Source organism: Aulonocara sp. 'chitande type north' Nkhata Bay, linkage group LG2 (assembly GCF_057382095.1).
Source record: "Aulonocara sp. 'chitande type north' Nkhata Bay isolate Kocher_YH1m ecotype deep benthic linkage group LG2, A_spYH_male_GT1.1, whole genome shotgun sequence".
In the NCBI taxonomy this organism is placed as follows: domain Eukaryota; kingdom Metazoa; phylum Chordata; class Actinopteri; order Cichliformes; family Cichlidae; genus Aulonocara; species Aulonocara sp. 'chitande type north' Nkhata Bay.
Window position 1 is genome coordinate 16,595,740 of NC_141345.1, and position 23,014 is coordinate 16,618,753.

At 41.1% G+C, this 23,014-nt stretch overlaps 1 protein-coding gene across 5 annotated transcripts in view; it reads left to right on the forward strand.

Annotated features, from left to right (window-relative positions):
• Positions 1-23,014, forward strand: part of il1rapl2 (interleukin 1 receptor accessory protein-like 2) — a 483,040-nt gene that overhangs the window by 338,916 nt on the left and 121,110 nt on the right. The gene's annotated exons all lie outside the window — the stretch shown is intronic.

A 23,014-nucleotide genomic window follows, 5' to 3' on the forward strand; every position in this document is an offset into this window, starting at 1 on the left:
TTACTTTGAAAGTCTGTGTTATCTTAGTGTTCAGTTTACGTTTCCTTGTCTCGTCAGGTCTGATTTGCCCCAGCTGTGTTTCCCTCCTGTGGTCCATTCCCTAATTGCTCCTTCTATGTATTTAAGCCCTGTGTTTCTGTATGTCAGGGTCGCGATCTTCCCCCGTGTTGTAAATAGTTTGGCGCCTTGTGTTTGGTGATGTAAATAAATGTCGTTTCTTGCTTTAAATGTCGTTTTGGGATTATTTTTGTGGAAGCCCGTATTAGTTTTTTCTCGTGTGTTTTTGCCTTATTTTTACTTTTTTCGTGTTGCACTCCGGTTGCCTAGGCCGGGGTGTAACATATGGGGGCTCGTCCGGGATTGCCTTCGCTGGGGGGTCCGGGGACCGCCCCAGCCTTTGTCGTCTGCTGGAGGGTCCGTGGGACCGCTCCAGCCTTCATTCGCCTTCGCTGAAGGGTCCGAGGGACCACTCCAGCCTTCATCCGCCTTCGCTGGATGGTCCGTGGGACCGCTCCAGCCTTCGTCGTCCGCTGGAGGGTCGGTGGGGCCGCTCCAGCCGTCATCAGCTTCGTCTGCCTTCGCTTCAGCCGTCCGTCTCCGCTGGAGGGTCCGAGGGACCGCTCCAGCCTTCTGCAGCTGGTGGGCTGCGTGTCCGTGTTTGCAGCTGGTGGGCTGCGTGTCCGTGTTTGCAGCTGGTGGGCTGCTCGTTTGTCTTCGCTGGAGGATCCGAGGGACCGCTCCAGCCTTCATCCGCCTTCGCTGGAGGGTCCGAGGGACCGCTCCAGCCTTCGTCGTCTGCTGTAGGGTCAGTGGGACCGCTCCAGCCTTCATCAGCTTCGTCTGCCTTCGCTGAGGGGAGGGTCCGTGGGACCGCCCCAGCCTTTGTCGTCGCTGGAGGGTCCGTGGGACCGCTCCAGCCTTCATCCGCCTTCGCTGGAGGGTCCGTGGGACCGCTCCAGCCTTCATCCGCCTTCGCTGGAGGGTCCGTGGGACTGCTCCAGCCTTCGTCGTCTGCTGGAGGGTCAGTGGGACCGCTCCAGCCTTCATCGGCTTCGTCTGTCTGGATCAAACTTTTCACTTGGTGTTAAATGTTTGATTTTTGGGGGGGGGGAACTGTTACGTTTTGGTGTTGTCAGTGTGTTGTTTTTGGCGTGACTGTTATGTGTTTCCTGTTTTACTTTGAAAGTCTGTGTTATCTTAGTGTTTTCAGTTTACGTTTCCCTGTCTCGTCAGGTCTAATTTGCCCCAGCTGTGTTTCCCTCCTGTGGTCCATTCCCTGATTGCCCCTTCTATGTATTTAAGCCTTGTGTTTCAGTGTGTCATGGTCGCGATCTCCCCCGTGTTGTAAATAGTTTGGTGTTTTGTTGTAAATAAATAGTTTGTTGTAAATAGCTGTAAATAGATTTGTCGATACTTTCGTTTTGGGATTTTGGTGGAGAGCCTTCGTGGTTTTATTTTCTTTATTTTTATTTTCCTACGTTGCACCCCGGTTGCCTAGGCCGGGGTGTAAAATATTATCTTTTTATTTGCTCGTGTGATTTTTGTGTCCCCGGGCAGGATCTGGAATGAAGCAGACATACTGTAAATTTATTGGACAAGGTCGCTAATTATTATGACTATTTAAAGTCAGCACTCTCAGACTGTGAAATGCTTTTAATACTTGCTTTGATTTTGTATAACAACGCTGTTTGTACTTCTGTTGTGATTTGACTTGCCAGTGCGTGACTCAGGCCCTGTTATTTCAATAGGGTACTCGTTTTCATCATGGCCATCTCTCTCCTTCTCTCTTTCTATTATTTTTCAATCTACCTTTCCACCCTCCCCAGTGCTTGTTATTTAACAGGCTGTTGCATGACTCAGAGCACACTGTTACAACAAGGCTGGTGCTATTTTTTACTAGGATGAGGTTCCTCACCGCATAAATCATTCAACCAAGAGACACAGACACAGTGTCTACCTCTTGTCTTTCTTCTCCTTTTCTTGCTGCTCACTGCTTCACTACATTCATGTTTTCTTTTTCTTTCCTTCCATCCCTCTCTCCTCTCCAGCCTAATCAGAGGCAGGGGTAAATGAAGAGTAGATGAGCAGAATGGGATATTGGGAAGAGAATGGAGTTGCAATTAAGGATGTCTCCAGCAACAGAACATCATCACAAAATCAAAAGACCTGATTGGATCCTTCAAACTGCTTTAACTGAACTGAAGAAGTTTGATGCTGTATTCCGTGCATACTTTCTTAGGAGGAAAAGTCACGGTTAATTTATCAGGGAGTCATGTTGATTTACGCAATTGATGAAACTGATGTAAATGAAGCTTGCCTGGTAATGTCTTCATTTAACAGCAGTACTGCTGAAGACTCACTGATGCAAGTGGACAGCGAATGTTGGCCAATTTGGTTCAGTCCAACAGATGAGTTGCTGCAGCGTAAACTGCTGAAAAAGTTTCTGAGAGAAAGGTGTCAGAATACACAGTGCATCACAGTTTGCTTTGTGTGGGACTGTGTCGCCTATACTGACCCCTCTGTACTGCCAACAAAGGGCACTTGAGCATCAGAACTGGACCATGGAGCAATGGAAAAAGATTACCTGGTCTGATGAATCACCTTTTCTTTTAGATCACGTGGGTGACCAGATGCATGTGGTTTGGTTACCTGGGGAACACTTGGTACTATGAGAAGAAGGCAAATCAGTAGAAGCAGTCTGTTTTGTGCAGTGTTCTGCTTAGAAACCTTGGGTCCTGCCATTGCTGCAGATCATGTGCACCCTTTCATAGAAACAGTATTCCCTGATGCCTGTAGCCTATTCCAGAAGGATAAAGCGCCCTGCCACAAAGCAGAAATGGTTCAGGAATGCTTTGAGGAGCACAACAAGTTTGATGTGTAGACTTGGCCTTCAAGTCCCCCAAATCTAAATCCAGTTGAGCATCTGTGGGATGTACTGGACAAACAAGTCCGATCCATGGAGGCCCCACCTTGTAACTTACCAGTCAGTTGTTAACATCTTGGTGCTAAATACCAGAGCACACCTTCAGAGGTGTGCTCTGGTTACATAAAAGGTAACATTTTGTTACATAAAAGGTAACAATGTAACATGTCTGCGGAGAAACACCTGCAGCTTAACAGCTGGCAGCAGCCCACAGTACAACTTTCTTGCATCCCGGCATTTTTAAAAGGATTTTAGTGGTCACATCTGCTGCTGCTCTGTAAACTATTTATAGGATAATATTTATTATTTTAGTTATTTTACTGTGACTCCCACCACTGATGTATACAACTTAAACGTTTTATGTGGGCGTGTGTGTCTTATCAGTGTTTCTTATTTCTCTTTGTCACTTCTCAGCATGTATTGATCCGTGCTGCTCAGATTCAAGAGAGAAAGAATAATAAGAGTGGAAGAAAACAAGAGGCCCACACTGAAAAACAGACTGAAAGAGAGCGAGTCCACGTGTGTGTCTGTGGACGGTCTTTTCACCTGCACTCATCCACGTGTTGTTTCCCATCATTATCCCAGACACAGCCAGCGAGAAATTCTGACATCTATTCAATAAACTGTCAGCACAATCAGCATCGATATGTTAGAAGTTTGACGAGCAATACTGCAAACACAGCAGAGACAGAGGCAGCTGTTTATCTGACGCAACCCCTGAAATATTCCACTACAGTGTACAGAGCGCTGAACTGGCTGCAGCTTTCCCTGCAGACAGTTTCATTTCTCCAAGGTTTCTTTTTTCTCCTCTTCTTATTCTCTTTTTTTAATCAATCATATCATCTGATACTGAACCAAACTTTACTCTCAGTTTTATTCTAGTAATTTAACATTAAGGAAAAAGATTAGTTAGGAGTCTCAGTGCTCTTTTTCTTTGTCAGATACAATTAATCTGTACATTTTCTACTTACCCAGCATGCTTTTTTTGGTCAGAGGATAAACGTTAAAGCTTAGATTGAGCAGTCACAAGGTGTATTCAAAGTAACTGCTATGAGCTACGTAATTGAGTGTAATTGGTCCCATGCTCTTGCAGCATAAACCCAAACATGACTTTATCAGTCTTATAAATAACTAAATTCGAGTTGACAGCATCTATAAAAACTAGAGAACAGAGGAGAAAGGAAACCAAATTAAATCTACACTAATGTGGGACTAAATCCATCCTCCCTGTGTTATCATTTCAGCTGTGGTGAAAATGTTAAGGGTCCACATTTAGAAATTTGGCATATTTGTTCATGTCTCCAGAATGTCTTATGCTCAGTAGTGCCAGGCTTTCTAAATCAAGTTGCATCTTTAGTAAATAAGGTATTTATTTGTTTTTAAACAGTAAAGGAAAAAGTTTAACAATGCAAGGATACAAAATACACAAAACAAGCGGGAGAGGAATAAAACACATAATAATAAGAATAAAACAATCAAATTAAAAATGCACAAGTCAAAGGTAAATAAATTATAAATAAACCTTATCAGTAAAGTTAAAGATGAATAAATTTCAATTAATGCATTGTGACAGGAAACAAGAAACCAAGTTATAACTAACAGACAAGAGATGGTGAAACTGAGACTAAAGGAAAAAAAATATGAATATGAATAAAAGAAACTGAGTGGAATATGAAATAAAAAAAAAAAATCATGAGCTGAGGAAAAAACATGAGGAAAACATCAAAAATACAAAAACAGTGAACTTGACAAAAACAGTGAGGCAGTAGCTTTGCATACTGTTGTTTCTCTTCTGCCATCAGCGTCAGAGCTGGATCATTTTCACTGCAATCACCAGGCCTGGACAATGGCTAATACCTGGGTGTCTCAGGGTTTTTTTCTACATCACGGATTGCTGTAACACATCCTCAGGGCTCATGTGTAATGATCTTTTCACTTACTCTCAGGTGAAATGTAAAAAGAAAATGTGGAAGAGCGAGTAAAGTTTTAACAGACTTTGCCATTAGTGCTCAGTCTTCTGTCTGTGGTTGCTGTGGCCACCCCTGGCCAGCTCTTGGCTCCGCCCCTGCATATGAACATCTTCTAAACGTGAATAAGTTTCACATCTAGTTTTCACTGAGTGCAGCTGCACCTCAGCCTCCTTCACAGATTCTCTCGTAAAAAATATTTTTTTCATCTTTATTCCAATCCTGTGTCTGTAACTGTGGTTTGATGAATTGTGGATGACCAGAAGTGTTTTACCACATTTATTCTATCTTTCTTCCATCTGGAAGTCAGGAAGAATAAAGTACAAACCTGCTGTGTGAAGTGAGGATCCAATGGTCTGTGACTGATCCAAAGCTTACATTTCACTTCAAACAATAAAAAGAAAACGAACGAAAAGCTGAAACTGAGATCTTATTTGTCTTGTGCTTCTCTGCATAGGTGATAGATAGGTGTTTCATGATTTGGTTCAGTGGATGAGCTACCACTAAGTATTTCCCAGTATATTAGCCTGAAATGTACAAGTGAAGATAAAGGCAGATGGGACAGGACTTGCTCTCCACCAGACTTATAGTCATGTGAAAAAGAAAGTTTGTTTCAAAGGAAAATGTGCAGTCTTGTGTTTTGGCAGTTTCCTGGTCTGGAGTGTTCAGGTGTGTGTACACACAATGCCACAATCTTCCCAGGTGTGGAAATCCTTGCACAGCCACATATTGTTGTTTGAGCAGTAATAGGCACTGTGTAGTAGCGGTATGATTCAGCTATCTCTCACTCATGTTAAGAAGCATGGGTAGGATTTGTTCATTTAATATATGTCAGGGACTTAATGAGTGGCTACACAGAAGGTCCGGGCTTTTAAATAACAGCTGGTAACACAAATAATTAAGAAAATATGGCAATTTATTGGTTAATTATATAAATCTATCCCACACACAAAATAAGCTCGTGGCCAGTGTTGGTCAAGTAACTAATTACTGATTACTTCCCCCAAAAAGTAATCCCGTTACTTTACTGATTACTTATTTTCAAAAGTAATCAATTACTTAGTTACTTAATTACTTTTTAAAAACACGATTTACAACATGAATAGGTGATAAAGCAATAGATCTTTCAGCCCAATTCTACTTTTTCTGCATAATCCATCATACAAAATGTAATCAAATGGAAAAGTCCCTTTTTAAAACTTGTTTTATCAGTTTTAATCTTTTAACTTTATGCATCAAGCAAAAATGTAATTATATGCACCATTCTCTGACTGGAAGAAATTTGTTTAATATTTAAACCTATTTTCTGCACATTCCAGCACATAAAATATATATATTTTTTGTGTGTGTTTACACTCAGTCTTTCAAATAGATGCAAGTAAAACAGAGCAGAAAATAAATAAAGTCAAAGACTAACTTAAAGTAAGGTCAGTACTTCCACGCTTTAAACGCTGCACGCTCATACTCTCTCCCGCACTCAATATATGATCCATTGTTAATCTGCACACAGCTGTTGTCACGAACGTCGCACTCGCTTACGTCACTGTCATGAGACATTCTCGCAAAAAATCACGGTTTTAGTAACGCAGTAACGCAGCGTTCCTACGGGAAAGTAACGGTGATCTAATTACCGTTTTCGCAATAGTAATCCCTTACTTTACTCGTTACTTGAAAAAAGTAATCGGATTACAGTAACGCTCGTGACATATTGAGTAAGTGATGAGAGAAAATAGTGTCACATTACAGATATACACACACTAATGCAAACAAAAAGTCACACAAGCTTGTGACATTTCAGAGACTGGCCTTTCTGACCGTGTGTGATATACAAAGTGTCATGAGTGTTTAAGAGTGTGCTAAATCCAGGGTAGCATATTGCATTAATAAGTGTCAGCATAAAGAGCTAGTCGGGCCTCTGGCTTGGTTTTACTATTCGTTCTGAAAGAGAAAACAGTCTTCAAAGGTTACACTCAGACAGCTGAACTCGTATGAGCATTATTACAGCATTTTCAGCTGTATTTGTGAGGATTTCTATGAATGTGGGTGGGCAGCACAGAACTTTCTCATGTTTTTATTTGAGGAAAGGTGCATGAATGCTTCAACACATACAGAAACTTATTTACACAACCACTTTAACTGCTTATATTAATCATGGATCAAAGAATATCCATACTGCTTGGCACTGACAGAAGGCAATAACTCGAATAACCACTTGTTGTAACTAAGATGAGCAGGTGAGCCTCTGTGAATCCAAAACATCCTGCAGATGGGCTACAGCAGCAGAAGAGCACACCTAGTGCTGATCCTGTCAGATAAGAAAGGAAACAGAGGCTAAAGTTCACACAGACTCACCAACATCGGGCAATGGAAGATTAAGAAAAAGTTGCCTGAACTGATGAATCTTGATTTATGCTGTGACGTCATATTCATAGGGTCAGATTGATGCAGAAGACCACTTTTTTAATCTTATGTTTGTCTCTTTTAATCAGTCACAGCCACAGAACTTATGGACAAAACTTCTATGCGTAGCCAAGTGGCAGAAGCCTTTCACTTGGGTGGTCTCAGAATCTCATCTCTGCTTTTCACGGATGATGTGGTTCTGTTGGCTTCATTGGGTGATGGCCTCCAGTTTACACTGGAACAGTTCACAGCGGAGTGTGAAGCAGTGGGAATGAGAATCAGCACTGTCCCCACTCTAGGTCATGGACGAGTTCCTGCCTCAAGTGGAGGAGTTTAAGTATCTCGGGGTCTTGAGCAGGAGATCGACAGACAGATTGGTGCTGCAGCCACAGCGATGCAGACGCTGTACCGGTCTGTTGTGGTGAAGAGAGAGCTGAGTGTAAAAGTAAAGCTCTCAATTTACTGGTTGATCTACGTCCCTACCCTCACCTATGGTCACGAGCTGTGGGTATTGACCAAAAGAATGAAACTGCGGAAACAAGCAGCGGAAATGAGCTTCCTCCAAAGGGTGGCTGGCCTCTCCCTTAGAGATAGGGTGAGAAATTCAGCCATCCAGGAGGGGCTCAGAGTAGAGCCGCTGCTCCTCCACATCAAATGGAGCCAGTTGAGGTGGTTTGGGCATCTGATAGGGATGCTCCCTGGGCGCCTCCTGGGTGAGGTGTTCCAGGCATGTCCCCCCGGGAGGAGGCCCCGGGGCAGACCCAGGACACGCTGGAAAGATTATATCTCTCGATTGGCCTGGGAACGCATTGGTTCCCCCAGACAAGCTGGAGGAGGTGGCTGGGGAAAGGGAGGTCTGGGCTTCTCTGCTTGGGCTGCTGCCCCCGCGACCCGGCCCCGGACACAAGAAAGAAAATGGACGGATAGATTTGTCTCTTTTAATTGTCAGTTTCAGCTGACAACGTCTGGACTTTGGGTTGTATGTGTTAGCTTTATTCCTTTCACATGGCTACTCTTCTCTCATCCTGTCCTAGAAGCCAGAGGGAAAGATGTTAATTCATTCATATAGCATAATTGGATGATCTGAGCAATCACATGCTTGTGTTCATGTTTAAGGAATGTGTGTATGAACTCACAAAGAAGTTCACTAACAGCCAAGATTTTCCCGAAGCATTCGATTTTAAAGACCATAAGCAAACAAGCCTTCCCACAGACTGCTTAACATCCCCACAAGCAGATTATTAATTCATCACGTTAATGTCATAATATTCACTTCTTTTTCCAACCTTGGCACTAGCGCAGCGGCCTTCATGTTTTGAGGCAGTTTACCAACAATCCTACAATCCTTCTGTCCAAACGAGCTGTGCGAAGTGTCACAGATGATTGACTGTTTTCACTGAGCCTTTCTATAAAGACCAGACCTGAAAGAAATAACTTTATAACATCCTCCCTTAATCCTTCAAGGTGAAGTTACTGTAAAATCTACTGCAAATAATGAGACAAATCAGAGGAAAACTAAGAAAAAAAACTCTTTTGTTAAAAAATGGAGTAAACCTCTCGGAAAATGTAGGAATCCAGGAATTCAAATAAAAAATAAAAAGCTTGTTTCCAAACTAGCAGAGCAAGAAATTCATTATTTGAGGGAGAAATTGGCTCCAAGAGTACAGCCAGTTTTATAGTTTCTTAACCAAATCTCACAATAGTCTCAATTTCTTTCATTTTTATGCCTTTTTTTCCCCTGTTTCCCATCTTACGTCCTGAACTTTTACTTCCTTCTTTTTCTCTCTTATCATTCTTTTTATTCTTTTTTCCTATCATCCACCCTTCTCTCTCTTCTTCCATCATTTCCTTCACCCTTTCTCCTCACCCGCATCCTTTGTGTATTTTCCTCCATCCTCATTTTCTCTCATTCTGCCTCATCTTCCTCTTCCTCTCTCCCCTCCTCCTCCATCTCATCTGTCTCTTGCTGAGAGTCTGCGTCAGGGCAGATAAATGTTGGACAGATGTTATGTAGAAGTCTCGCCCTAGGTGGCTTTACTAAATAAGAGTGTGTGTGTGTGTGTGTGTGTGTGTGTGTCGCCTTGGTTGTCCTCAGCCAAATAAGAGGAGAAAAAAAATGCCTCAAGTTGTTTCCAGTACATGCCCCATGCCGGCCTCAGCGCTGTGTGTCTGTGACACTTAGAGGCTGTTTTCTAGTCTTTAGCGGTGTGATGCTCAGATTTAAAAAAAAAGCATTACCTTCAGAGTGCACAACAGATTTCCTGATGCTCTTCTGACATTGCATACATTTGGGAACAGGAACATTTGGGGTTTGTTTTGTTTTTTCTTTCTTTGATTGCTTCACTTGATTTCTTTTTACTTTTTATGTTTCTTCCCCCGTGGACAGCAGGACAGAAAAAAAGAGAAAAACAATGAATGAAGAGGAAGATGGGTTTTCCTTCCTGCTCCAGCTCTGCTGGTGGTCAACTTTTCGCGCTCTCTTTTTATCTGTTAGAGCAACATTTAGCACTTTGGTATGATTAGCATTGCTAAGGACAAACATCCGTGTAGAGTAATGGAAATGGATTTGGTAAGTGGACTGGCTGATTGAATGGCTCGGTCAGTGACTGACAAGCTGAGAAAATGAGAGACTGACTAATTGAGTAAATTGCTAAATGACTGAGTCACTGACCAGCTGTTTGTTTACTTACTGACTAAGAGGCTGAGTAACCGATAGACTGACTAAGCTTCCATCCAACACTGCCTGCTGCAGAAGCGTGGGAAGATTTCAGTGTCTGGGATTGACACACGCTTATTGACAGTAGAGTAAATCGTTATTCACAAGCACCTTTCTAACCTTACTGAGCACTTCAATCAATTTTACACTGCAGTTGTCATTCAGCCTTTTGCTCTATTTTCTGAAAAAGCTAATGGTTAATTACATATGAAGTTCTGTACACACACACACACACACACACACACACTATTCATATAGAATTTTATTTCGAACATGCAAATATAATTTAAATAACAAGAGAAAAAAACAAAACTTAAAAATCATCAAGTTTTCATGTATATATCTATGTCAACAGCATGTGTGTGCTCGAAAGGATGAAGTTTACATTTTTCCTGTTCCTACCACCTTATTTCAAATTTCATTGCTTACAAATCCATATCCAGAATTTAACATTATTTGCTTCATATATGTTTAACTATGTGCAGGTTTAACACACTGAACATACACAAAGAAAACTAATAAATAACATTTTCAGCACGTAAACCAAAACAACAACAAACTACATTTTTACATAAACTAATCACCCTGTGTTTAACACCCGTTTAATCTCTGAGCTTATTTAATATCTATGTGACAAACACCTTAATGAACACTTAAGCTTGGGTTACACTGGCCTTGATATTATTGTGGGGACATCTCAGCGACATAATGCTTTCCCTAGCCGCTTACCCTAATCAAAAACGAACGCCTAACCTAAACCTAACCATAACCATAACTAAAACCACATTTTGAGTCTCAGAAATGCCTTCAAACTTCTGGGGAACAGGATTTTGGTCCCCATAAGGGCTGTTGGTCCCCGCAAGGATAGTAAACCACTACAGCAGTCCCCAACCTTTTTTGCGCCATGGACCAGTTTATGGCCGATGATATTTTCACAGGCTGGCCTTTAAGGTGTCGTAGATAAATAAAACAAATCAAAACCAGTACTGGTCCCCCCAAAAAAGAAGATGTATTCATAGCGCACGGGAAAAGACCCAGGGAAACAGAGTTAACGATAAAAAACGATTTTAAAAAAACGATAAAAACCGACAAACCAACCGCTGAACTACTATACAAAAATATTAATACATGTACACACAACACACCAAATCCATATCACTCTAAAACTAAAAAAAATTTAAATTACCAGTTACCTTGAACCTCGATGAAGTCAACCCACCTTCTAATTAGTTGATGAAGCCTCTGTGTTTGCTATTCAGAGAGACAGTCTTGCTTTATGTTGATTGATTGTATTTAATGAATAAGTGAGCTGTTATTTTGTATTATTTATGAACTGAAGCAAATGATTGGCTGATAGAAGAACTGGAAAGTGTAAGGATGTTATTTTGATGCGTACCACCTACCTAAGTATTTTTTGCAGACCATGTACACCTTTTCTTGGAAACAGTATTCCCTGATAGCTGTGCTCGCTTTCAGGAATGCTTTGAAGAGCGTAACAATAAATTTGAGGTGCAGACTTGGCCTCTGAATTCCCCAAATCTCAATCTAATGGAGCATCTGTCAAATGTGATGGATAAACAAGTCCAATCCATGGAGGCCCCACCTCTGAACTTACAGGACTGTCGCTAACATCTCAGTGGCAGATACCACAGCACACCTGCAGGGGTCTAGTGGAGTCCAAGCTTCGATGGGTCAGGGGGGACTAACACCATATTAGACTGGTGGTCTTATTCATGCACCCACTTTTGGCCTGTTTTATCATTTCCTTCACATCGTATCTTTTCTTGAATACATTTCACATCAGTCTGCATTAACCCCTGGGTGAAAACAGTCCCCGGAAAATGCACAGTTGTTCCCTGTTTAATTGTTTACTCATGGTTCTCAGCTGTTTAAGCACATCCCCCCAATAAATCGGGACAACACTTGGAGAAGAACAAGCATGTTGTTGGGATTTTCATGGGATTTACCCACACTGACAGAGGCTTCTGAGTTCTGCAGGTGTTTTTGATCACCATGTTAAATTACTGGGTGTTACTGCACAGAATTGCAAGATGCATATGACTCACTGCATGACTACATGAAGGAGTAAGAAGCTGAACATGTCTACTTCTTATTAGGTTTAGTTTTCACATCTTCATGAAGCAGATGATGATGATTTTATGGCTAGATTTGACAGTACTGAAATTATAAACATCTCTTTTCCTCCGCCTGTTTCCTGATAATAAAATGTGATTGTGTTAAAGAAAATTGGAGATAGAACGACTTTAAATTTGCTCTCTCTAGTGATTTTCTAGTAGCTCCTCTTTAGAAGTAAAGTCTGGTAGAGGCCTATTTTCTTGCAAAAATATGCACCGCAATATCAATACCTTTTTGAAATTCATTCCAGCACTATCTTTATATGGCCTTCACACAGCCTTGAGTTTCTGCCGGTAATGCAAAACACCGCTGTTTGATTGATGAACTCTGGACAGTGTGTAAGCCTGCCTCTTTTTCCTGTCTCCATGTCTGCCATCACTGCAGTGCACAGAAAAATAAGCTGTTGTGTTTGGGAAAAGTGAGTGACAGCAGGCAGCAAACAGCCAGACACCAGCTGAGATCTGATTCACTGAGATCAACAAACTCTGCCTCTGCTGCTGTAATGTGCTCTGTTTCACACTGTCAGAGAGTGACAGCTTTACTGACTGGCTGACAGATTGGCTGAGTGACCGTTTAACTTTCTTTTCTTTACTTTGCTCTCTTTTTCTTTCTTTGAGCAACATTTAGCCTTACTGGCCTGCATAAACACAACCAGGCTGTCTATACTCAAACAGCGTTAAGTAATAGTAGAAAAAGGCCTTTAGGGCTATCACACGTAATATTGTAACACTAATTTCCCCAAACACCCCGACTTAAAAAAAAAAGGTAATTCATTTGCCCACAAACACACATACAGAGAGAACTCGCAGAGGAAGACCCGCCCCCACAAACATAACAGTGTATGAACAGAGAATAAACGCTTCTATACATACACATAGACACAGCAATATGAGCATGGAAACACACATATGCAATAAGGGCTATTATGAGTTAATTACTTTCCTTAACCTAAATCAATCACTCCTAAAGAAGTAGTGCGTGTGCTTGTGTGTGCCTGCAAGCTATTAGAGCCAAGACACGAAAATCTGAGCATCTATGTGTGCACCTTCCCTGTGGCACAGCAGCATTGACCCCTATTAAAGTGTATTAATAGACAAGCTAACTGTTCAGCATTAGAATCTAAGAACTTATAGCCAAGATAATATTGTATTAAGACTGCATGTTTGTGTATATGTACACATTTGCACAGGCAAGGTTATCTGAGCTAGCTTCAGGCTGAAATGGAGATTTCCTTGTCAAGAATTCGTGATTCATTTTCTTTCTCATTACCCTGCACTGTAACGCTGTTATGCAGATGGAGTTACCTTCTGGGTCCAACATTTGAAAGTTTTTACTTTAAGTTTCCTGTATATTATAAAGCATCACACAAATTTGCTCGTGTTTTACATCACCAGCTTTTACTGATACACAGCTAACCCATGGAAGAGGGTCTGCTATTTTACCTCTATTTGAAAAAAGGCAAAAACACTGAGCCTGTACCTGAAGCTAGTAGACATGTCATTTTACAAAACACCCAACACCTCTGCAGGTTGGACAGGTTCATTATGTCAGTGGAAACTTATTACAAAGCTGTCAAAGATCGGAACAAGAACAAAAAGTACCCTTTAGTATGTATGTGTGTGTGTGTATATATATATATATATATATATATATATATATATATATATATATATATATATATATATATATATATATACTGACATTATTATATAATGTCAGTATGGACCATGAATAATTGAGGGGCAGTTCTAAAGGCAAAAGAATCAACCCAGCACTGGCCACGTGTACCTAATTATGTGGCGGGTGCGAATGCTAAAGTAGGTTAAGATAGTGAACATACAAAATACGACACCTGCAGATTCAACAAACACACATTTATATCCAAACCAGAACTGGGGCATAGAATAGGTCATTGATCACAGACTATGAGACTTCAGCATTACATACTGTGTTTATTGCACCACAGAACATGCAGCGTTTAATAGTCTGATGAAGAGCAGGTGTTCTCGAAGCATACTTTGAGCAGTGCAGTAGATGAGCAGCATGCAGCCGCAGGGTTTGGGATTTTTTTGCATAACATTTTTATTGCAAACCAGGTAAAAATATAAATCCTTTAAATTGAATCTTTTTCACATTTTGTAGGAAAACAAAGAGAAACTACAGTTTATCATAGAGACAAAATTACAGCTACAGCCATTAAATATACTTAATGGGGACTCACTTTACTGACTAGGCAATACATTTTATATATATAACAGTAGTAATAAATGCCTATTATTTATTTTGTTGCATACATTTGTCACCCTTCCAGTTTTACAGGGTGAAAATATGCCTGCAATCTGGGAAAATCCATCTCGCTTTTAAAGTAATGCAATTATTAGGTTTCTCCTAATTCAAAAAATTGAGGTTGTTCTTAGATTACCAGAAACCCAACAAATTGTGCAGTATTTGTGTCGTGTACATGTAATAATTTACCAGCATGTTTTCATTGTTTGCCAGCGTGCTGAAACAGTGTTTCACTCTCCAGGTCAAAGTGACACAAAAAACATGAAAAATAGACAATATATAGTGTGTTGGCACGGTAACATTTTTACCTAGGTATTTATTTATTATTAGCTACAATGGCACCTACTCAGATTATTAATATAATTAATGTTTGAATATCAACTTTTATATTGTCTGTCAATAAGTCACATTTCATTCAGTGTCACAAACTTTGAATCTGCATATTGAAATGTTAAGTTTGAATTGCACAATATTCTATTTATTTTATTATGTTTCTTGCTTCTGGCGTGGACTAAGCATGGCCTGAATTGCCGTTGCCCCAAGTAATATATTAGGAATGTAGATAAGTGATTAATCTTTAATCATAAATCACAATATCAGTTTTTAATTATCAAAATTGAGAATAAAATCTTTATATGATCTTTATATTTTACTGATACTGCTGAAGTTCTTTTCTGTTCTGCCATTTTTTCATTTATCATATTACCTTAAATATTTCCACTATATTTATGATCAATAGTCATTATAATAGTGAAAGGAATCTCAGGCGTGTTATTACTTAGACCAAAAACACTGGAAGCTAAATTACACATCCACAAGAATCAACATGTAAACACAACGTATCTGAAATAATGAGCACAACAACGCTGAATGAGGAATTTGAAGGTGAACAGCGAGACTCAGATGCTTGCTCTGTCAAACTCTGAGCTACGAGTTAGTCTTTTACTTTTTCTTTCTTTTCTTGTGAGCTGAACGTCTTTGTTATCCGTCCCCCCAGTGGCGATGGAGGCACATTGTTGCCAAATGATCGCTTAGGCCCCCTCCACCTCCCTAATCTGCAATATGTTCAGTTTGGCATGTCTGCTAATATTTGATACCTCTGGGGCACCTCAAAGACACACACACGTACACACAGATCTGCAATATGCTCCATTTGGCAGATTGCCTCATAATTGGTACCTTTTGCACTTGTCGCTCGTACGCACAAACAAATGCAGACACACAGGTGTATGAGGAACGCTGTGAATTTCATTCATAAAAAAGAAGTAGCATGTAAGGATCGTTATATTGGTGGAAAACAAAACTCCGTTTCTGAGCTTTGACGAGAATTTGCTTCATTCAAATTTGATCTTGGGAACAGAGGCGATCCCTCACAATCGACACAAACACCCCGGCTTTCTGCTTGGCAGAGCGAGACACAGGCAGGCGGGCAGGCGGGCGGGCAGGTGTAATGTGCCATATGTTGACTTGGTTAAAAGTGCAGCCCTCTTGTGGTCTCATTATAGTATCCAGGTAGATTTTTCTTAGAGTCTTGCTGTTTCTCACACACATTAATACACACATTATTTGTATCAACACAATGTGTGTCAGGAGGCGTTTAGCTGCATATCACCACTGAAAGACTGACTGGAAACAGAGCGTGCAAGCAACATCGGGGATGCAGTCTGAGTTGTATTTCTCATTGACAGGATCTGTAAAGTGCAACTTTGCTGCTGAGTCAGCACACACACACACATTTTTGAGAAGGCAATAAAACAGGCAGGACATGTTTGGCTCCCATTAGGTGAGTTCACTCTGGCAGGTTAGCTGTTTGATGGTCAGGTTTGGTTTGGATACCCATCGATCCAAACCAGCCAGCAGCAGGATCTGAAAATAATGAGCCCATATTGTGCAAAAGCAGAAGATGTCAACCAGACCACTAACGCTGTGACATTATTTTTCCAGTATTTAGTTTCTCACAGCACTAGTTTTAATATACTAGACGGCACAGAATATATAGAACGTGAAAACCACACTGTCAGCGCTTAGTTGATAAGGATGAAAATATGAATTCAGACATGGCATGAATGGGGCCCTGCATAATTGTTAAAGAGAGAAATGGTCCCCTCATTATCTGATGAGGCTGTGGTTAGCTTTGACCAGACTGTGCATGACTTTGGCTCTGTTACACTCAGCCAGGTTTGGCCTCTGTGTAAAGACAATACAAACACTGGTGGGAAGCCAGCAGCTCAAAAGACTGTGTCTCAGTGCCACTTGTATATTAGGCCATGGCAAAGTTTTACCTGTTTTCCAGCCAGTAAAGTCAACTCAAACTTTGTGTGGCACAATTACAAGTCAACATTGTAAAAGGCAGATAAGCGAGACACAATGTGACGCCTGAAACCAACAACACACAAACTTTTGGAAACTGGCAAACCTCAGTATGAGGATGTAGACACGCTCTCTGTGGTGGAATAAGGCAAAAGTATTTTGCACTGTAGCTGTAAATGTCACTTCCTCTGCTTTTGTTAACCAAAACAAAACGAGGTCAACAAGAACAGACAAGCAGAAAGAAACCCTGTAACGCTGATTTGACTTTTCAGTCGTGCTGAGATAAGCAAAGGTGTTTCAAATTCAAATCACTGTAATTTGGATTAGTCTCGCAATACATCATCATTCAAACTATATGATATCTGACATGTTGCACAATGTTTTATTTAAATGAATTAATTCATTTAAAGTTAAACAACAAAGAGAAACTGCCTCCCATTGTCATGCTTCTGAGTCTTTGACCCAGTGTTTTGTGTTTATTGGTTAATTTATATTCTCAGCAAAAAAAAAATTCTGTCACAACTTCACCTGCTTCCAAGGTGCACGAAGGGGATGAAGGAATTCACAAAGCAGGAACTCCAGCAACACTTGAGGGAAGATGAACAACTTTAATAATTCTCATGGCCCTGATGAAGGCCACAAGCCGAAACGCGTTGGTCAATTATTAAAGTTGTTCATCTTCCCTCAAGTGTTGCTGGAGTTCCTGCTTTGTTAATTTATATTCTTGCAGTGTTGTCATTCGTGGGTTTCTGCTCGTGTTTATTCTTAGTTAGTTTAGGTTTCTGTTACTTTGCCTTCCCTGTGTTCCTCGTCTAATCACGCTTGTCTCCATGTTCCCTCTGTCTCCCCAGTCAGTTGTGTCTCATGTCTCAGTGTCAAGTCTGCGTGTTTGTGAATGTCTCCTGTTTCACTTCAACGGTCCCTGTGCCAGTGTATCTAGTTTTGCCTCCCTTATCTCATTATGTCTTGATTAGTTCCAGCTGTGTTTCCCTTTTCCTCATTACTTCCTTGTGTATTTAAGCCCCGTGTCTTCCTTTGCCCTTTATCGCTTACATTGCATAAAATTGTTTATATAATCTGCACAGTAATATAGCATTTTTTTCATATAATAGCCCAGCAGAACTTATTCAAATAGATTATCTTGAAGTAGTGAAAAAACCATACACGGACTTTTTTAAAAGCAAGTTTTTCCCTTATTGTATGCAGTGGAACAGTGGTGAACCTTCCCAGGATTGGCCAGCTAATCAAAAATAGTGATTGGATGATCCCCACGACTTTTGTGAAAAAGTTCTCTGGACTGACAACTTTTTGGATGGTTTCTGTCCCGTTACATCTGGTGTAAAACTAACACTAGATTTCATATAAAGAACATCATATCAGCAGTCAACATGGTGGTAGTGCGATGGTCTGGGGCTGCTTTGCCGCTTCGTGACCCGGATGAGCTTTAATTGACGTAAACATTAATTCTGATCTCTACGAGAAAATCCTGAAAACTAAAACAAATGCTTTGGCATGACCTTAAACCAGTCATCCATGCTCAGAAACCCTCTTACATGCAAAGAGGAGTGATCCAAAGTTCTTCCACAGTGATGTGAAAGACTCATTGGCAATAATCACCAACACTTGATTGCAGTAGTTTCCGCCAACGGAGGCTCAAGCAGTTATTAGGTTTCGGCGGCAATTATTTTTCACATAGGGCCGCTGAAATGCACTTCATTAATTGATCATCAGTGAGCGTAAGGACCTCTATGAAAGCATTTTATAGAAGTTTTTCTGGCTTGTTGTTCCGGAAGATTAAGAAGTGTGTGTGGATAAAATATTTCCAGGAGTGGGCGCCCGAGTACAGAGCCTCGCAAGGGACATGGGAGAAAAAAAAATTAAGATGAACTTTTGCGAGATCTCGCAAAATAGACTGCAACCTTCGCAGGTCGAATTTGAAGGCCAAGTCGGTGTATCCTTCGTGACGCAACCTATCCCAGAATTCATAGTGCAGCCCAGCCAATTCGTTTCCAACAATGGCGGCAGCGACTTAATTTTAATATTACTCTCTCTGGGTCACAAAATGAACTTTTAAGACATTTTCAGCCTAACCCTAACCCCTTGATTGTCCCTAAAGTCAGGACACATACTCACGGAGAGGCAGCGTTTCAGTGGTATGGTCCTCGTCTGTGGAACAGCCTGCCGGAGGAGCTCAGGGCCGCAGAGAACGTACATGTTTTTAAGAACAGGCTCAAGACCCACCTTTTTAATTTAGCTTTTACTTAGCGTTTATTTATTTTATGCTTATTTATTCTATCCTGTTATTCTATTATTAATTTAGGATTTACCTAATATTTGTTTGATTTTATTCTTATTCATTTTTTAATCTTCTTATTCTATTTATATTTATATTGTATCCTGTTCTTATTTATTTTATCATTTTACCCTATATATATTGTATTGCGTCATATCTCCAGTGTTTCCTCGGAGGGCGCTCTCTGCACCGGGGCTGTTATTGACCGTGGCTGCTGGGTCTCTCGGGTCCTCTCAGCCTGGCTGGGGGGCTCCTTTGCCTCCCTCCTGCTGTGTGCCCAGCCTGGAGGCTGCGGTCTGTGACCGGCTCCCGGTGCAGACGGCTCCCTGTTATAGTGTTTCCTCACTTGGCTCATGCGAGCCCAGCCCAATTTTTACTCTTTAAGTGTGCGCGTGTGTGTATGTGTGTGTGGGTGGGGGGATATATGTGTATTGAGAGTGTGGGGAGTGAGTTGGAGGGTGGGGTGGGCTGCTTTTAACTATGTAAAGCACTTTGTGCTACATTTTCTCTGTATGAAAAGTGCTTTATAAATAAAGATTGATTGATTGATTGAATGTAGCTGTGTAAACTTCGAATATCTGCTTGGTTTATCAAGACATCACATATTTGCAAAAGTGCTCTGACGTTTTCTGAAAAGTCTGTTACCCACCATCTCGAAGCTAACAACAACAACAACAACAACAAACATTATTTATATAGCAGATTTAAAAACCAGTGGTGTAACAAAGTGCTTAACACGCAAGAGAGTAGGATGAAGTAACAAGGAAGGATGAGGGCTATGGCAAGGTACCAAAACATGCTAGCAGGTTGAATGGCATTAAAACACAAAAGCAAAAGAATTGCATATAAAAGCATAAAATAAAACTAAGTGTAAAGGATAAAACAGCCAAAAAATGAAAAAATGATTAAAAGTAATTAGGACTAATCCGAGATAAGAATAAGCATTAAGCTAACTAACAAGCAAGCGTTAACTGCTAGAAAAGGCGAGGCTAAATAAGTGGGTTTTTAACTGCGATTTGAAGGATCGAATGGAGTCGGACTCGCGTATAGCGATGGGGAGGTTATTCCATAAATCCGGTGCAGCCAAGGCAAAGGCGCGGTCACCTCTAGTCTTCAGCCGAGATCTCGGCAGTACCAAGAGTGACTGGGAAGATGATCTTAATGCTCTAGTAGGACTGTATGATCTAAGCAGCTCAATGAGGTAGCTTGGCGCTATATTGTTAATAATTCGGAAGGTAAGCAGCAGGATTTTGAATTGAATGCGATAATTAACGGGAAGCCAATGCAGATCAGCAAGGACAGGGGTAATAGAGACACGGCGCCCACTACCAGTAAGGAGACGAGCAGCCACGTTCTGAACAATTTGGAGTCTATGGAGAAGAGTAGAGTTAAGACCGAAGTAAAGGGAGTTGCAATAATCCAACCTAGATGTCACGAAGGCATTGATAAGCTTTTTAAGGTGCCTATGCGGGACATAATGTCTGGCCTTGCTAATAAGACGCAATTGATGGAAGCAAGATTTAACAATAGAAGACACTTGTTTGTTGAATTTAAAAGAGCTATCCAAAAATACACCCAGGTCACTAACGGTGTCGGTGAGGAAACTGTTAAAGGAACCGAGGGCGTCACGGAGTTGGCCACGGGAGGTCCAGGCTCACTACAGCCCGGGGGGAACACCGCACTCCCGGCACATTGTACCTTGACCTCCCAGTTGGCTTCGAGCAGGTGGCCTCTGAAGGATGCGGCCAAAACATTTGCAAGATCTCGCAAAACTTTTGCCTCAATTAGCATGCTTAATATTGAAGTTCATGACAGTAAAATTTGAAAAAAATTGAACAAATATGTTTTTTTGGGGGGAAAGGATGCCGAGAGAAAGCATCTTCACTCTGAAAAGGGCGCGTGAGAGAGAGAGATATTATTTTAATATTATTATTTATTTTGCACATAAATATTTGAAATCAGAGTGTCAGTCAGAGTGATGCTTCATTAGGCTCCTACAAAAAGTTTATTTGCTCACGTCTTCATAGCTAGTAAACACACTGCAGCAGTCCTGAGGGCAGCAGCCACACAAAGCCTGAACAAACAAGTCCTACATCTCCTGCTAAGTACCAGCGTCCCTCTCAGGCATCGCAGTGGTCTTCAGACCTGCTTGTCCTGGAGCTGTGGAGCAATACGGGGACTGAGCCCTAGAGAAGAGGCTCACTTTAGAGCTAATCCACTGAGGCAAAATCCAGTGGGGAGGTTTCTCTGGTGCTAATGGGATGTTGGAATGATGAGCGTGCTGCCTGTCACTTCATTTCCTCAGCAAAATCATCATCTGTGTTCACTGGAGCATGGTGAAAATTGGCACCCTAAAGGCAGAATATAAAGCTTGACAGAGAGCCATATTTTGTCCTTCTCGTGTTGTTTAAGGGCAAAACATAATCTCAAGTGTCTTTACCTCAGAGGCAGTTGAGATTAGTCCTAAACAGACAATCTTGCTTTTGTTGTTTGTTTGTTTTACTTCAATCACGGCGTTGTGGTTCGCCAGTTTAGGACTGACCAGCAAACAAATGGACAAAGAAAGAGTAAAGCAGTACTGGGTCCAAGAACCTTTGTGTTACAGCGTGTGGAAGATCTTTTTGAAGTGTGTGCCGTGCAGCGATTCCTTCTTTGTGTGTCTGCTGCTTCCAGCATCACAATTACAAAAAACTACAAAAACTGCTTTCAGTGTCACACATGTGTATGCAAAGATGTGTGTCTGATACAGTGTGAGGATGGGACGCTATTACTTCCAGTATAATATGCTAACCAGTCATATGCCTCCCTTAGAATATTTTTAACTGGAATAACTCCCACTGTTGGAACTTCAGGTTCAGGTGATGGTTATGATACCATGTTCTCGACTGCAGTGATCGGGTTTTCTGTCAGAAGTTCAGCTTCAAATTAACATAAATTATCAAATTAAACAATCACATGGACTCAATGCAGTTAGACATGTACAAATGTCAGGATGAGCAGCTGACGTTCAAAGTGAGCATCAGAATGTGGAAGAAAGGTGACCATTTTGAACATGATTTGGTTTTTGGAACCAGAGTATTTCAGAAACTGCTGATCTGCTGGGATTTTCCTGCAGAACCATATTTAGAGTTTACAGAGAGCAGTCTTAAACTGAGAAAACACTGAGTGAGCGGCACTTCTCTGGGGGAAAATGACATGTTGATGCAGAGGTCAGAGGAGAATGACCCGTCTGCTTCCAGCTGATAGGGAGCCAATTATTCAAACAACCACTCATTATACCCAAGGTATGCAGAAGATCAGATGAGATAGAACTGCAGGAGACCTAAATGGAGGAAATTTAGGATACTTGTGCTCAGAAAAATATGAGATAAGTGGAAAAACATTCCCATGGTCTGATTTTCTGCTGCTACATTCAGATGGTAGGGTCTGAATTTGGTGCAAGTAAATATGAAAGACTGCATTCATTGTGGCTTCTATCAATGGTTCAGACTGCTGTTGGTGGTGCAATGGTGGTCTTAGTACCAACTTAGCATCATCTTTATGCTACAGCCTAACAAAGTGTTGGTGCAATCCAATGGAACACCGTGAGGATGTGATGGGACAGGAGATTTTCATCATATTGTAGATTTGCAGCTGACTAACCTGTGTGGTGCTATCATCTCAATATGAACCAAAACTTCTGAGGACTGTTTCTATCAGCTTGTTGAAGCTACAGTATTAAAATGAAACCAGTTCTGGAGGTACAAGCAGGTCCAACCTGGTACTAGCAAAGTGTGACGACAGATCTAAGACCCCTGTCATTGTGTCCTTAGTGCTCTTTTCATGGAGTTAAAGCTATCCAATAAAGCTGCCAGAATCTATGTTACACCACCTTAGAGCCTTTTAATAAAACTCTTTCATAATTTCTGTCTGCTTGTAATGAATATTGTTAGATTATTTGCCCATGTCTTGCCTCTGTCTATTCTTTTTTTTTTACATAACTG